The 18,750-nt window shown below is 37.3% G+C and overlaps 1 long non-coding RNA gene across 1 annotated transcript; it reads right to left on the reverse strand.

Moving 5' to 3' along the window:
* Window positions 1-7,308: 7,308 nt before the first annotated feature.
* LOC127181343 (uncharacterized) lies at window positions 7,309-9,478 on the reverse strand. Its single transcript, XR_007829763.1, has 3 exons — window positions 8,902-9,478; window positions 8,712-8,779; window positions 7,309-7,789 (listed from the first exon to the last, which is right to left on the reverse strand). It is a non-coding gene; the product is annotated as an uncharacterized LOC127181343 (long non-coding RNA).
* Window positions 9,479-18,750: the final 9,272 nt, after the last annotated feature.

Consider the following 18,750-nt stretch of genomic DNA (forward strand, 5'->3'; position numbering starts at 1 on the left):
TCATTTGACCCCCACTTAGAAGTCATAAATTAATCACTAAGTGAGACTATTTTGCTTTCCTTCATACCCGTTTTCGGCCAGCAGAAGTCTGGGTGAGAAAAAGAGACACAAGCGCTACCAGACCTGTGGCTTGCATCCTTACCAGAGAACCGGAATGGGATTGGAAAATGTAATTTCTTTCCATGCTGACGACCTCTCTATTATTAGACCGCCATCATTCACAGTTAAGAAGATGGACAGATATGTGCGATCTCTCAATGGGTAAATGCAACACCAACGCTCGAAGAGCATGTGTCACCGTGCCTAGGGAGCAGGAGAGGAGCGCGTGCGAATAACCCGCGGGCCTGTGACAGCGTGTGAGTGATGATGTCACCATCGAGGAGGAAGGATGAGGGGTGTCAATCCTTTTCCCTCTCATTTATCTTTAAATGGCCGTCAAAAGGAAGTAGTGAGACCTCAGTCAATGGAAAACGACTTCCCATCCAATACCAGCCGACAGGAAATGATGACTGAGTTTGCAGTCGGGTATTGTCACAAAAAAGCAGTCAAGATGAATGTGAAGGCACATGAGTTATTTCAATTGAGTATTCTAACTTTAAAATAAGCCTGTATATTTCACAAGTTTTAGAGCGAGGAAATTCAAGAAGGATGTAATGAAAAAGCACGGGTATTTTTTGAAACGTCTCCCTTGTGGTAATCCAATCAAACAGTTTTTTCTACTTTCTAAATATTTACATATCAAGGGTAGGAATAGTTTTCTTTGGCATGGAACAATATTTATACCCCAGAATAATGAACTAGTGTTTCTTTTCTTCAAAGTAAGTGGATTCAGATCATTTTCATATCAACACTGAGTTGTTTAAGAGGAAAACACATCTTCACTTGACTCTCCCCAGAGTGCTCACTGTCTCTCTGAGATCTGACTGTGGAATATCAAGACGATGAAAATAGAACAGTCTATCTTGACCTCTCCAGAGGAGCAGGACCTGAGGGAGAGCAGGAACAGTTTTTGTTGCATCTGGATCTCTGGAAAAGTCTAAAGCTAACCCAGCCATAAAGATAAATCACAAGTGAGATCACTTTAATGTCTCAATTGTTTCTACAAAACAACAGGATTAAATAGAGAGCTTTGTTTAAGAGTAAAATACCCTAGTCCCATGGGTCTCATTTTTAAGTACATATATCAGCTTTGGTATCATCAAATTTCAGCATAACGTAACCTTGGATCTCTAAGATGAGGGAATAGAGACATTAGGGACATTTTGACAAAGTCAAAAACATTTGAAATGAGCTCAGACATTTCTCACCAAATTCTTCCTTGACCAGCCATCTGAGCAATATCAATGTCACTCAATCAGACTGACCTCTTTTCAAAACCTTTAATTTGTTTTGAAAAGATTTTAAAGAAATTAATACTTCTAATTAGCGAGGATGCACTAAATCAATTAAAAAAAAATTATAAAATACAGTAATAATTTACAATGTTACAACATTTCTATTTCAAATAGTTATTTTGAACTTTCAATTTACACTGACCAAAATTATAAACGCAACACTTTTGTTTTTGCCCCCATTTTTAATGAGCTGAACTCAAAGATCTAAGACTTTTTCTATGTACACAAAAGGTCTATTTCTCTCAAATATTGTTTACAAATCTGTCTAAATCTGTGTTAGTGAGCACTTCTCCTTTGCCAAGATAATTCATTCACCTCACAGGTGTGGCATATCAAGATGCTGATTAGACAGCATGATTCTAAAATGATTCAACACTCTAAAATGTGCAGTTTTATCATACAGCACAATACCACAGATGTCGCAAGTTTTGAGGGAGCGTGCAGTTGGTATGGTGACTGCAGGAATGTCCACCAGAGCTGTTGCCTGTGAGCTGAATGTTTGTTTCTCTACCATAAGCCGTCTCCAAAGGCATTTCAGAGAATTTGGCAGTACATCCAACCGCAGACAACGTGTAACCACACCAGCCCAGGACCTCCACATCCAGCATCTTCACCTCCAAGATCATCTGGGACCAGCCTTGACTGACCCCCTCAATTTGATGATATTCTAATGGGCCGCATTGTGACATCATTGCGTGTGGAAAACAAACGATGTAGTCCAAAGGAGCCGGTCGTTGTAGTTCTTGAAAAGGGATTTTTTTTTTTTTAAACGAAATAACTCCTTTTGGAGTGGACTTTGAGATTTGTAACTTTGTAGATCTTTTTTCACCATTTGTATCACTCCACTTGCCGTATTTCTTAAAGTGAGTGTCACGGCGGACAAACAAATAATTTTATAAATAATACTGGTTTTGTGTCACGGAATGTAGTTTTAAGAATTTTTTTAAGCAAAAATGTACTTATTTAGACTTAAAATATGTGGTTTGTTAATAAAGATAACATCTATTTGAACATTTGCTTCAGTGTTTTGGAGATGTGAGCTCCAGTGCATCAGTAGTCGTTCAGCACTCATGAACCCACTGAGAGCAACCTTACCTCAGCCAAATCTTCTGGAATTTGCTGCTGGCTCTGATGTCTCTATAGTGGTTAAACATGAGATACAATTAATTTTGGGTAAATCTAACAGGCAGTCTTTGGTTTTATTTGTATTATTTTTTCCAGTGCAAGAACTTTTGACTGAGAGCAAAATCTCATCACAGTATATTTTATGTTACTTCAGTGCTGTATAGCAGAGTGCTGCCTTTGTACTTTTGACTGAATTGCCTTTATTAAACATTATTATCCAATAAGCAACATTTTATATAAATAATAGTAGCATTTAATAGTATCAGGAAACAGTGTGTTTGTGACGGTGGCTTTAATAACATTATTCTGCCATTAGAGGCCGACGAGAGTGAGAGTGAGTCACCAGTAAAGACTTTTATATTGAAAAAGACTGAAACAGGGTTGTAAACAAGGAAGCTATTTTTACTTTCAACAACATCTTGTAAGACACAGCCAACAAATGTGCTGAGCAGTGCTGTCATCAGAAATCACTCTGAACAAATAAAAGTATAGTACGACAAAGATATCGCTTTCCTCAGCTGACATTCAAACTAGTGTTTTATTGTGAAAATGAGACTGAGCTAAAGAATGAATGTTGTACCAGATGCATGTAATCATGCTCTGTCACTCCATCTCTCTCATAATATTCTACATAATACAGTGAGCTTTTAATACATTAATATAATAAGCTTTCAGTGAATCAACTCAACGTTCCTTCGTTACGAATTCTAAAGAGACATTTTCGAATAGAGGCTTCGGCTCAGGTGTCAAACTGAGATTTGAATCTGTGACCGAAGGAAGTAGCTCTGCACAAAAGAGGGTTTTTAAAGACACTCCATTGTTGTTTCTTATGTATTTACACTGCCGTTTAACTGTTGTATAAAGTCAATATTACATGATAGCTGTGCTATATGGCTGTATATTGGAATGCTGTGATTATCTACTACTACGACTAAATATCCCTCTATACAAAAATATAATCTAATAGGTATGGCCATAAGAACTCCATGTATATTTATTATAAAATATTATAAAAATACATTAGCTATATATCATCATTATATACCAAACATTGCATCTATGTAATTCCAAAGTTTGTTTGGACAAGAGTCCCAACAGCAGTCATAAGGACTCTTTCCAGCAAATAATCCTCCATATACTGCATCTACTGCTCATGGGACTAGCCAGGACATGGAGAGAGACAGACTCCCAGCACTCTGCTCTCCCACGATTTGTATATAAATAAAAACAATAGCAATTTACAGTAAGAGCATAGAGGGAGGGAGCAGACCTTCAGAAATGCGAGAGAGCCAATGGGAAAGTGGAAGTGGAAAGCGCATGAGAACAGAAAGAACTAATCTGTCTTGTGTTGTTTCATTTGACAGATTTAGAGGAAACCGCCACATGTCTGCAGTCAAAATCATATTATTTGGGGACACGACCCTTCGTGATGGAAAAGGATCTGCTGTGGGCATAGCGGGAAAAAATAAGGAGGATTTTTGGAACGGGATTATAGAAAAGCTGACAGGGATGGAGAGGCTGAGTCGTGTTTCTTTGCTTGTCATGCGTCTCTGATCCAGCCAATGAGATGGCACGGGCACCGGTTCATTTGCGAGTTTACTGGGTCACCGGCACAGCTGTGTGCAGGGAGGGCGCCAGGGAGCTGTTAAAGCAGTGTCTGGAGGTACCAGTGAGTGCCTGATCGAGAGAAGCCAGCGCTAGACCGCCTCGCAATTTTTGGCTGCATGTCTGCGAGGCTGAAACCAAGCGCAGGAGATGTTGTGTAAGCAGAAATAGAGCCAGGGAGAGACATAAAGCGCATAATAATTTTAACTGATGTGCGTGTGTGTGTGTTTGCATGAAAGGATAAGACTGAAAAAAAAAAAAACGAAAACCATGGGTATTGCATCAGAATGCAGGGCAATGTTCAATGAGGTGAAAAAGCAATTCAGGTCTACTGAAGGGTTACGCAAACACATTTTCTATGTGTCTCTGCGTTTCCAAGACTCTGAAATGTGCAAGCATAATAATGGACTGTTTGGAAATGTTCTGCAGCCACGCAGTGACCTTCAGCTTGAGCCAATATCCTCACACATGGGTATAGTGGTTGCACACTGTTTTAATGTCTTGTTTATAAGCTGCAGATCAATTTTCTCTTACTGTTTACTCCTAAGCATGACTGTTTTTCCTCAAATACTTTTATCATTATCATCAGGAAATTCTGTTGGAAAAATATACAGAGGAATGGAGATATTTTGAATTATAGTATTTTGCTCATCACATGATCTCACAGGGCTCCAGACTGTGAATAAATTGGTACAAAATACAACAAATGCAACAATTAATCTTTAATAATTAACCTAGTCACTACATACTGTAGTTGTGTGTCCATATACTTTTTCATTATTATCTCATAATGTGCCATTAGTTGAAGAGAAAGTTCACCCAAAAATGAAAATTCTGTGTTTCTTAATTATGTGACAATTTGGTCTGCTACACCCTTCATCCCCTCTTACCCTGGATGGTAATCTGTTCATAGGCATTAGGGCACAGGAACCATTGTTAATTATGAGAGCAAATTTTGATTTTAGTCACAGTTTTTTGAGTGAAATGCCATTTAGTTTTAGTCATTTAATCATCTGAATTAGTTTTAGTCTAGTTTTAGTTGACTAAATACCATACATTTTTTTCTACAGTAGATCTAGTTGGCTAAAATCCAATAATTTCATTATGCGACATAGTATTCAGCAGAGTGTGCTTTTGGTGTGTACAAGTAAGAGCAGTGTGCAATTTAGAAAACAACCATTGAGTGAAAAACTTTTACTTTAAGACATATTTCCCACTTTTTCACCTCCAGAAGCAGCTAATCTGCATTGCTCAGTCATGGCACTAAGAATATGTTTACAAACAAACATTTGGTTTAAGAGATTGACATAAGGTGGCGCAAGGTTTGGGCCAACAAAAGAAGATGGGTTGGCGAAATGAACAAAGCAAGGAAGTGGTCAACGGATGAGAAGAACTGCAAATACATACAACCTTACGGTAGCAGTGATGGTGGCCCTGCACGTTCCACAAACCTGGTCCAGAGCACGTGAATAGCCGGGAACAATTAGGCAATTTGTCATGAATTAGAGGACGCCGTCATGGCTGGTTCCTCATTAAGTCGTGAGTCGACAGCCTAATTGAGCAGCGTTCTCGTGTCTGGAGAAGCTTTGAAAAATGAAAAGCCTGTGCAGCACACGACCACAGCAGTATTAGGATCTCTCTATTTCTTGCTCGCTATAGCCCACCCTTCCTAATGAGGTACACTCCACTCCCCTTACCCTGCTGGAAGCAGTAGAGGAGCACAATAATGCTAGAAACACCTGCTCCTGCCAGCAGGGGGCAACCATAAGGATCAGCCTCACCACATCAGTCCAAACCCCAATCCTGCTCTGGGCTCTCACTCACTCACCATCTCTGCCATATCACTTGAAATGAGCCAAGTACATCATATCACTAATGTGAAAGTAATAACTGCATTTCTAGTCACAAATGTGCCTCAGGGTATAGCAATAATGATGTACAGAAAAAAAACCCTGCACAGGGTTTGTGAATGTTTTAAAAGAATAACTCTTGATGCTTCTTAAGTCATTCTGCTGGAAAATACAGCTCAAAGTCATAGCTTGTTTTACATGATTTCAAAATGGTAATTTATAGCCATTATCTGGTCCAACCTACTGAGAAGAGAGAGAACATCCTGAACCAGCCTAAGTAGGCTTTCTGATCTTCACTTGTTTTCCAGCATGGTCTTTCTTTTGGCTGGTTTTAGAGGGTTGGCCACCTTGGCCTGGATAGGACAATCTTAAACTAGATAACACCAGCTTAAATCAGTGATAATCAGGTTTGTTTATTTGTAGACCAGTTTGGCCGTAAGAGTTGATAGAGACCATTAGAGACATACACATACACATACACATACATACATACATACATACATATACATACATATATATATATATATATATATATATATATATATATGTATATGTATGTATGCATGCATATGTATGTATGTGTGTATATATATATATATATATATATATATATGTATGTAAGTATGTATGTATGTATATATGCATGCATATGTATGTATGTGTGTATGTGTATATATATATATATATATATATATATATATATATATAGTGCATATATATGTATGTGTATGCGTGTATATATATATATATATATATATATATATATATATATATATATACACACACACACATATACATATACATAAATATGTACATTATTTATATATATTTATATATATTATATATATAAATATTACTGATTTATTTCAAATACATTTCAGTTATAAAATCAATTAATCAGTTATAAATACATACATACATACCCCTCCAAAAGTTTGGAAACACCCCTGGCAAAGTGTGGTTTTGGACTATATCAGCATAAATCCTTAGCATTTTTTGGTGCAAATACATTAAAGTAACTTCACTCTAAACCCGGATAAGTTGAATTTACTTAAAAAATTGGAGGAAACTGGTTGCCCTAAAAAATTTAAGTAATGTAAAGTTTATTTAACTTAAAATGTTTTGTAATATGAATTACAAAGGTCATTTCATTTAACTTAAAATGTTTTGTAACATCATTTCATTTGCAATTATTATAACTATTATATTTAAGTCAAATATACTAATTTCCAAGTTAAATCTATATCAAATGTTTTATTTTTCCAATTTGTTAACCTAGAAAATTAAGAAAAAAGCAAACAAATAAAGGAACATTAATGCAATTTTCCCTTTTATTTTAAATCAATTCAATTACAAATATTCAATTGAAAACACAACAAAACCATTTTTTCATATCCTGAAAACATTTCCCCATAAAACATGGGAGAAAAAAAAAAAGTTCAAAAAGATACTAGTTCAACAAATTAACTTATCGTTAAGCACACAAACAAGTTTTCCTCAGAATCGCAACAAACAGCATCAAAACAATATGTTTTTTCCACACTCTGAGTTCACACTATTGGCAATACTGAATTTTAGGTGTCAGCTCACCTTTTCCCGACAAAAAATATAAAATACTTTTCATACACTTAGGATAGTCCAGGTGTAGGCAGGGAAATCAGTCTGAAAACAATGGACATAGAAGGCCTGAGATTGGTCAGTTCATCCATTACCAAGCTTTCTTCCAAGATGATTCCCACTCTAGATGAGGTGAGCTGTGAACTTTCTTGATCAACGCTGAGGATTCTTACTGAAGTCTGTCTTGTCAGCTGCCTCCTAACAGAGGAAGAAACAGAACGACAAATACATTATCAAGTCAGTTAGACAATGCTGTTGTTAAATACTCAAAGTCTTATGCTGCCTTCACACCATGTCATAATTACTTTAATTCTGAGAGGACAACATTGTGATGTTCAGCTTGTGAGCTGTTCATGTCAATAGACTGGGAATTGCGCTTTTCTATGGCAACACTATCAATGTCTAAATTAATCTGGAGCAGTCAGATACAGTGGTTAGTTGGTACAGCTCTCAGAAAATTTCCAGTTTACAGATGGTAATTAGACTTTAGGGTTTACGTTTAATTGTACATCTACAGAATATTTAAAGTAAAATCCACATACAAACACTACTGGCATATGGTCAGGAAGATCGGTGTTATTCAGGAAAGCTTGTAAACAACAGGAATGAGTGCAGGACAGACTCACACCATCATCATTATGAATAATCTTCTGACACACACTGTGCTAGTCAAAGTGATCATCCTCAGAACAGGTCTCAGTTAACCCACGACATACAGTTGATCTTGAACTTTGGTGTGAAGGTGGCATAAATGTGAACAAGGAAATTGTTTTGTTCTTGAATAATTTCCATGTTTGAACAAAGAGACAGGGTTTCACAGACAGGGCTTCACAGACAGGGCTTAGCTTAAGCCAGGACTAGGCCTTAGTTAAATTAAGATACTTAAATAGCTTTTATAAAAACACCTTAAAAACTTTACTGGTGTGCATCTTGAGAAAAGAAAAATGGCACTGACATATTTTAAAATATGTCATTACAAGGTATTTTCAGTAAAGACTCCTTGTCATGTTATTAAACATGTTATTTTATTCTGAGACTGGCCTTAAGTCTTGTCTGTGAAACCAGGAGGAAAATGTGTAAATAGCAGTGCTCTCTTATCAGTTATTAGGATCATACTTACACTTTCAAAGCATCTCTTCCATTTCTTCTTTCTTCCAAAACAAGATAGTCGTTAAGAGGACTCTGAACCTAGATAGAACAGAAGTATATTCATCCGCCTTTGTATTTATACCGCTAATTAACGAAAACTTACGCTTTCAAACAATAGCCATGTCTAAATTAAACGTGGTACATTAACGTACTGCACTCACCATATTAGCTCCACCTTTGTCGCTCCTCGGCTGGAATCGCGGCTACTGTATGAGTAAAACTAAATTTACACTCCTCACAAACAACAGCTCCTCGAGTGAAAAAGAAATCATTGAAAGAAAAAGGCAAAAAATGTTAGTCGAACTCGCCAGTCAGGGGTTCAAGCGCAGGCGAGTGAGAACACTAGCTATCAACGGATGAGAAATGTCCCGTCGTTTAGACGAACAACAACTTTTGCCGATCACAAAGAGTTTCTCGAGGGACGTGATAAAAGATAAATGGCGGAAAACAATGCCAATAGAACTATCTAAATCTAAATTTCCACATTCATCCACAGCTTAAATTCATACACAATCACAGTGACAAAATGGCGCTGTTACTCGCACCACCGGTGGAGGAGGCGTGGTCAGGAGATAAATTTCATAATACGAGTTAATTTAACTTAAGTTTATTCACAGGTTCAAATATGTCTACAAATTAGTAGAATCTACTTATATTTTATAAGCAATGCAGTAAAACTTAAATATTGTGTTCAATTGTAATTAAATGGTTTAATTAGATACAAAATCCGGGCTTACAGTGTTGACATAGAAGACCAGCAAAAATATATATATATATTTTATTTTGATTACATAATAATGGCAATATATACATGTCAAAATCAGACATGCCCCTTTGCCAACTGTGATGCCTGGTTACTGGTTTAAACTTGGCCCAGGTTTTTAAAAGATTTTTGGGTCAGCGCACCTTAAAGTGGTCATTGGATGCCCATTTTCCACAAGTTGATATGATTCTTTACGCTCTTAATTAAAAGTCTATAACAGGGTTGGCGAACTCCAGTCCTGGAGAGCCGCAGCCCTGCAGAGTTCAGCTCCAACCCTAATTAAAACTCACCTGCCTGTTGCTTTCTAGTAACCCTTCAGACCTTAATTAGCTTGTTCAGGTGCTTTTGATTAGGTTTGAAGCAAAACTATGCAGGGCTGCGGCTCTCCAGGACCGACGTTCACCACCCCTGGTCTATAATATACTTTGGTTAAAAATTCTCAATGGTTGTGTAAAACAACACCCTTTTTACCTTGCCAAAATCAGCTCTGCAAAAATCATCTCATTCTGGGTGAAGCTGCTTTAAATGCAAATGAGCTCTGCTCACCCCACCCCTGTCTTCTCTCTGTGGAAAAACGAGCCTGTTTACTTTAGCCGCATTTAGCCGCTAAACTTGCTAACTAGCACTTTATTAGGACAGGTGATCGCAAAGATTCATAACACAAACCCTTACACTCACTTCTGCTGTAAGTGAAGCTGGATCACGAACGATTCGCACGAACATAGACAGATATATGTAGATCAGGAGGCACATTCTCTTCACAAACAAACGTAATCCACTGCATCTTCAGCGGCTCAGATGTCAGGAGTAAATGACGACCACTATGTTCATTATTACATCCAGCAACACAACACCTCAATCGCTCAATCTGAGATATTCTTGTCTAACTTACATCCCTGCAGCAGCATCGAAACAAAAGAGGACGGACTGTGACAGCTGATCTGAGGTAAAACGCTCATGTCAATCAACTATCATGGGAGCGGCCTCTGTCGGTGTGACGCCACAACAACAGGCATCTAAGAATGGCAGGCTCAATTTGAAAAAGGGGATATTATTTTTACAGATTAATTCAAAACCACTGCATGGATTTTTATCATTATAGGGTAGATTTGTACATACACTGCCAGCACACATTAATGTTCAAACAACATGTAAAAGTGAACTTAGCATCCGATGACCCCTTTAATAGCTTCAACAACTGATTGCCAATTAAGTTTAGAATACAATGAATTTAGGCCAAGATTATGCAGAGCTGTAATAGCTGCTAATGGTGGATATTTTGATGAATTGAAAATGTAAGTTTTTTTCTATGTATAAACCGTTTATGTAATAAAATATGTTTTTGTAGTTTGTATTGTCCCTTATCAGAGCAAAATTATCACAAATTAAAAAGGATTCATGCCAATATTGTCCAAAACCCCACTTTTCCAGGAAGTTTCCAAACTTTTGGAGGGCAGTGTACATACATAAACTATGTTCAAAAAACTGATACTTTTCATGACTACATAAAAGTAGCCAAAAACTACACATTTTCAGGGTCACACCTGTCACTATTAAACGCTTCAGATGGCTGTTGGATTCTGGTCAGTTGTTTCTACTTTTACTTGTGTTTAACCACAGGGTCATCCCCCTCTGCTCTGCTAAACAGGAAGTTGAGTTTGTGAGAGCAGGGGGCCGAGGCTTGAGGTTACAGTCATGGCGTGCTGCAGATCTCGGCATCTGCTGTTTGCCTTTCCTGTTTTGACGGCTACTGTCTAGCTCACTCCAAATAATGCTTTTGGCACCAGCGCACCCTTAACTGCCCCGCTCAGACCTCATATCGTTCCGCACAAAAAGAGGAACTGACTTAAACGTACATCCGCTCCCTCTCCCTCCCAACTCCCCAAACACACTGACAAACAAGGAACTCACCGTTCTCCAAACAGGCCTGGGAGAGGAGACCCGTCTGCCTGTTCAGTCTGTTTGTTTGATGGGGGAATCGACTCCCACTCAGGGACGAATATCAGATTTAAAAGACTGATACTGACTTATGGTTTGTCAGTTATAAAGCATGTCCTCTGCATGGTTGTGAAAATAAGGACATTTATCTTCACTGAATGAACACAATGTTCTTCTCTCTAGGGTCGCTGCGGCCTTTTCAGCTGGAATGAGAATCAGTAATTGTGTGGTGAGATGTCCAAATAACAGCCTCTGTCCTACATGTTTATTTGGCTGTAGAACCATACCACTGAAGTTTTAGGAAGAAAGACTTGTGAACTGGACAGGAAATTATAAACTGATGTAATTGGATTATGGGTTATCCTTTTATTTAGCCTTGCAATTATTCATTTCCATATAATAATTATGTTCAATTACATTACACCATCAATATGATTATTACACTCATCAAAATGAGTCACAAGAGTCAACTTTAACACAGTAATATCTGGGTCTACCATAAAAAATGGGGAAAAATCATGAACAAAAAAGGTGAAAACACATGACATAATATATTTTTTTTAGGTTCATACTGATTTCATATAGTTTAGAAAAAACTTTTAGACCATTTTTTTAAAGAAGCGGACGGATGGATGGACGGATGGATGGATGGACTGACAGACAGACAGGCAGACGGACGGACAGACGGATGGATGGTCAAAGAACTGATGGGTAGACAATGAATGGGTGGACGGACAAACTAATGGACGGATGGATGGACGGACACACATATCTGCATGAAAACCTCATGTTCAGACTTACGGTTTCCTTTCTTCTTTTAAATGTCCATACTGTTTACATATGGACTTATTTACAGTGCCTATAAACATGAATTATACCTCATTATGGGATTTACACACAGATATGGGCATATGAATGCACAAATATGTGCAACATATGTAAGAAAACATGACAATATGTAAACGTAAATATTCATGAAATCTATCATCTATCTATCCGTCTATCTATCTGTTTATCCATCTGTCAGTCCTTCCGTTTGTCTGTCTGTCCATCCATCCATCTGTTCATTTGTCCATCTATCCGTATGTCTGTCCATCAATCCATCCACCCCGTTTGTTTGTCCATCCATCCATCCACCTGATCATTTGTTCATCCATCCACATGTCTGTCTGTTTGTCCGTCCGTCCGTCCGTCCGTCCATCCATCCATCCATCCATCCATCCAGTCCAGTCCGTTCATCTGTCAGTCTGTCCATCCATCCATCTATCCATCCATCCATCAATCTGGCATCGCTTGTTCACTTGTTTATCCGTCCATTCACTGTCTATCCATCAGTCCATCCATCCATTTTTTTGTCTGTCTCTCTGTCCATCTGTCTATTCATTGTCCATCCGTCCATCCATTCTTGTCAATCCACCCATCCATTTGTTTACCCATCCATCCATCTGTTCATTCATCCATCCATCGGTCTATTTATCTGTCTGTCTGTCAGTCTGTCCATTCATCCGTTCGTCCCTCTGTCCATTCATTGTCCATCTGTGTGTTTGTCCATCTGTCCATCCATTCATCTGTCTTTCTGTCAGTCTGTCCATTTGTTCGTCTGTCCGTCCATCCATCCATCTGTTAGTTGTTCATCCGTCATTTGGTCTGTCTGTCAGTCCATCCATCCATTCATTTTAAAGAAGCGAACGGATGGATGGATGGATGGATAGACGGATGGATTGACAGACAGATGGGTGGTCAAAGAACTGATGGGTGGACAATGAATGGATGGACATACAACCTAATGGATGGACAGATGGACTGAGATAGACTGATGTAAAATGAATGGACAGATGGACAAACGAATGGAAAGACTGACATACGGATGGACAGACAATGAATGGACAGATGGACGGAGAGACGGACAAAAAAAAATGGATAGATGGACTGATGGATAGACAAGGAACAGATGGACTGACAGACAGACCTATGCCAGATGGATGGATGGACGGAGGGACAAACGAACAGATGGATGGACAAACGAAAAGATGGATGGACAGCCGGAAGGTCTGACAGACAGATAGATAGATAGACGGACAAACAGACAGACAGAATATATTCATGAATATATACACGTGTACATATTCTCTTAAATATATGTGCATTCATATCCCCATATCTGTGTAAAAATCCCATGATGAGGTATAATTCATGTTTATAGGCACTATAAATAAGTCCATATGTGAACAGTATGGACATTTAAAAGGAGGAAGGAAACCATAAGACTGAACATGAGGTTTTCATGCAGATATCGCATGAGTGTGTTCTTTAAGTGCATGCGTTTATATGGATATGCACATATGAGTGTGTGACAAGCTTGTGGTTGTGATCACTCTTGCTAACTCCCAACCATCTTAGTCAGCAAAGCTTTGCATTGGTTAAGTGTCTGCTTAGAGAAATTACAAACCCAGAGAAGATAAAGTCTTAAAATCTGTATAAATCCATCTGAGGGAAGGAGTGTCTGGGAGGATGGGAAGAGGGGGATTTGGATATGGCACAAAATTTACTCAGCAAAAAATCTTAGAGCGTAAATCAGCGTGACGAGAGTGATGGAGTGGGGACCGGGATGGAGGTATTGTGTCAATCACATCATGCCAGGAGAAATGCTGGAGAGGAAAATGCTGGAGAGGAAAATGCTTAAGAGGGAAGAAAACTCTTCAGGAATCCAGGGTGGCTGAATACACACACACTGAAATAACATTAAAGAAAATGCCTGAAGTTCCTTAATCAAAGTGGTCGACTTGCTATGAACATGTGGGCGACTGGTGTGTCAATGAATAACACAGTCGCTAACAAGCACATTTTTAATCTTTAGCATTTAAACTGAGGAGCGGCACTCTGACTAAACATGCCGGACGACCAAGAAAGACATGCAAAAACTTTGATCATTATTGTTTGCAGGGCTTCCAAATTCTCCTAAATAGTCTTTAAAACACGCCTGCCTTTGATGTTTAACATTCTGATGAGCAGATGGAAGCCCAAACTTAAGTGCAGACTGATGAAAGCCGAACATGCAAGCTTAAAGCCATAGACCAAAAAAAAAAAAAAGAAGTGAACTATCGCTTACTCACCCTCATCTTGTTCCAAATCTGTATGACTTTCTCTCTTACTTCATGTTGAACTTTTCTTTCTGTGGAAATACAATGAATGGGGACTGAAGGTTTAAAAATAGTTTATGTACTAAATTATATTATGCATTACTTATAACCTATTTATTACCCATTAACCACCTTAAAATAACATTTCCAACTTAAAACTGGCACAAATCTTGAATGCTTTTTAAAGAAGGCTACTTTTAAAGAATATTATTGTGGGAGGGGGGAAAAAAGATTAAAAAAGAAAATAAATATATGTGACCCTGGATCACAAAACCAGTCATAAGGGTCAATTTTTAAAAAATGAGATTTATACAGCATCTGAAAGCTGAATAAATATGCTTTCCATTGATGTATGGTTTTTTATGATAGGAGAATATTTGGTCAACATGCAACTATTTGAAAATCTGGAATCTGAGGGTGCAAAAAATCTAAATATTGAGAAAATCACATTTAAAGTTGTCCAAATAAAGTTATTAACAATGTATATTACTAATCAAAAATTATTTTTTTTTAATATATTTACAGTAGGAATTTTACAAAATATCTTCATAGAACATGATCTTTGCTTATTTTCCTAATGATTTTTGCCATAAAAGAAAAATCAATAATTTTGACCCATACAATGTATATTTGGCTACTGCTACAAATATACCCCAGCGACTTAAGACTGGTTTCGTGGTCCAGGGTCACATATAATTGTTTGTTTATTGTTATGAAAACTGCACAAATACATTTTTTTTTTTAATTTAACATAAATAAATAAATAAATAAAGAAATAAATAAAGTTTTAGTAAGATTTTGTTTGGGTGCAGTACCAAATGTTTCCACTAAATGAAATTTGTTTCCCATTCATTCCCAATGCTATGTAAGCCCATTTCCGCCATGTTAGAAAAAGTCAAAATTATGACTTATAAAACCAAAATTATGACTTTAAAAGTCAAAATTATCTCTTAAAATCAAAAATGACTTGCAGTTGAAATTGAAATAAAAAGACGACATTATGAGAGTCATAATTTTACTCTTTATCTCATAATTATGGCTTTTAAAGTCAGAATATCAACTTATTAGGTCAATCTTGACTTTTTATCTCGTAATTATGACTTTAGTATGTCAATTTAGATTTTTTACATCATATTTTTACATCAACTTTTTATCTCATAATGACAAATCATAATTTTGACTTTTTAATCTCATAACTATGACTTCCAAAGTAATAATTTTGACTTTTTTACCTCGTAATTACGGCTTTCGTAATTTCAACTTTTTATCTCGTAATTATGACTTAAGTATGTCAATTTCAACTTTTTACATCATATTTCAACTTTTTATCTCACAAAAACAAATCATAATTTTGACTTTTTATCTCATAATTATGACTTTTAAAGTCATAATTTCAACATTTTAAGGCATGAATTTTTTTTTTCTTGCGTGGCGCATTTGCGAGTTTTTCCTCTCACAATTCTGACTTCATGTCTCACAATTGCAAGTTTATATTACACAATTCACAATTACACGTCAGAATTGAGATAAAAATTTATAATAACTTTTTTTTTTCAGTGGCGTAAACAAGCAAACACAGGTAAATACAGGTAAAAATACTTCTTGTGTGAAGTTCTACAACTCTCCACTAGATCTCTTTACATTTTTTGTCTCATAAGATTAGCAATGAAATTCTCATATTTCAGCAATAAGTGCACTTAGTCTTGAAGCCTTTTTTTTAATTAAAAAGCCCTCCAGTGATGTGTGATAAGGGGAGGATCTCACGAACAAAACAAGAAAATAAAACCTCTTTCGCCATGAAAAAAACAATCCATAATTCATAGTCTTCTGTCTAGTCTAGGGGCAAAAGTCATAGTGGCATCTATTATTGATCGTACACTTCTTATGTTATTAATTCACAATACGAGCTTGAAGAAGAGCGAGACATGAGAGCTGGCAATTTCTGCTGTGCATGAGGATCTTCAGAGGACAGCATTATAAATGCTGTCTTTAAGAAAGTCTTTAGACATGAGAGACAGCAGTGAGCACTGAAGTCAGTTTGCAGTTCCTCTTTTAAAACATTGTTAAAAACAGTGTCCTTCGCTGTTCGCCTAAATAACAAAATGTACTACAAATTGAAATAAGAGAAAACTTAAAAAAAAAAAAAAAAAATGCTCTTGGTTATTTAAATCCTGTTGTTGTTGTACGGTGTGAGAAACAACTCCAAATGATTCAGTGCCAGAGTGAGCTGTCAGAATGATTCAGACAGAATCGTGAGCTGATTCATGCTGTTTTGCTAACATGATTGACCAATTCATTGTAAACAGTCTACTCAGGATATGTGAATCAGATATCACTATCTGACACACACTTTGAATCCCAGAATCTATCCATCACTTCCAAGGCATGAAATAGGAATATGAAACATCACAATTTCAGTCAGAGGCCCAAACTAAGGAAAAAAATATATGAAAATTCTAGGACCAAAAAGTAAGACCATTATCCACACTACTATGTCACTACTGAGAAATGTATAGTTAAACTAATAGCTGTACTTGTAGCTCCTATGGCCCAACACTGCCTGGATGAAGCTGTAATACACACGAGCCTCAAGAGAGCGGTTGGATTTCAGAGTCTGTCACTGGTTCTTCCTGTGGGGGAGGTCAAAGGGGAAAGAGCTAACACAGGGTGACTGAGCGGCCCCTGAACAAAAGAATAGATGGTAGGAGAGAGAGCGCTAAAGTAATGGTGGGAGTCCCATACATCACCCTTTCTCCAAGCCTGCAGGATGCCCCCCGTTCACAATTTGTTACCACCAGGAAGAAACAGCCTTGTCATCGTGAGCAAGTAGGTCAGTAGGCAGCTGAGAGAACACAAATCTGTCAAATATACAGTCAAGAACAGCACGGAGCACAATGAAAACATTATTTTTTGTTCAAGCATTTTTGCTTGGTTGCATAAAACACAGTTTGAGCGCCAAAAAAAACATTAAACATTACTTAATTTTATATACAGGGGTAAAAGTCTGATTAAAACAGTAAAAAAAAAAAAAAAAAAAAAAAAAATGTAAAAGTTGAAGTAGTTTGGTGGAATCATTTAATGTTATTTCTTTAAAAGAAAAAAAAAATGCTTATTAACATCTGGAATTAAAAAGTTTAGTTTTCAAAAACTTACTTACAGGCCCTAAAACGTTGTTTTCCTGTAAATTAACAGTTTTTAGTTGAAAACAGTGTTGTGTAAATAACCCTTAGACTCATCCACCCTTAGTCCCATCCACTTAAAATCAAGTACTTGGGTGACGTCATCTAATATCGTGTAACGTCCACTTCGCAGGGCACTTACGGTTGAATAGAACAAACGTCATTCGTGATAAGAGATACATACGAAATATGCAGAACTCAGGGTGCGAGGACTGGGTTTGGGAAGAAGTAGAACCCGTGTAAATATCAGATCATCTTTCCAGCGCTGGAGAGAACAAAAGGGGTGGGAAAGCCTGTGATCGGGTGAGGTTGCTTTGTTTCTTCTCGACAGGTGAGAAACACTGGTTTTGCATTGTTTCAAATAACTAATATATGCTGGCTTTTGCTTGAATATGACTGTGTGTCATGTTCGCTTGTTCGTTTATCTGCAATCAGTGGCTGGTGCAGCAGATTCCACCATAATCATTGCCTGGGTTGCATACGTATGTGTGGGGCAGAGCTATCAAAATAGGGGCGAGACCCTTTTGGAGTCTTTGTTTTGGTGATTTCAAACATAAACATTGGCTACCACAAATCACTTACCCCACCTTTAATTATCTGCATGCACGTACATTACGTGTGTGCTTCTCAGAGCGGCTCCGTTCACAGTAAATGCTGCTCCACACAAACTGTTATCATTTACATGTGTGGAGCATCTCAAACTCCATCTCTGCATATTGCTGTGAGTTTGGGTTTATTATTGCAACATGCACCATTTCATCAGATTTGTAAGGTAAATCATTTATAAACCTACGCAAATACAGGAGAATGGGAGCCCCTTTCCACCACTGAATTTGAGAAATAGTCGCAGTTGTGAATTAATATTTTTAAAAAAAGTCAGAATTGCGAGTTTATATGACACACAGTGTTGGGGGTAATGCATTACAGGTAACAAGAGTTACGTAATATTATTACTTTTTTCAAGTTACTTTTGAATGATCTGAGTTACTT

This window comes from Labeo rohita, chromosome 19, assembly GCF_022985175.1.
Source record: "Labeo rohita strain BAU-BD-2019 chromosome 19, IGBB_LRoh.1.0, whole genome shotgun sequence".
NCBI classification, from domain to species: Eukaryota; Metazoa; Chordata; class Actinopteri; order Cypriniformes; family Cyprinidae; genus Labeo; species Labeo rohita.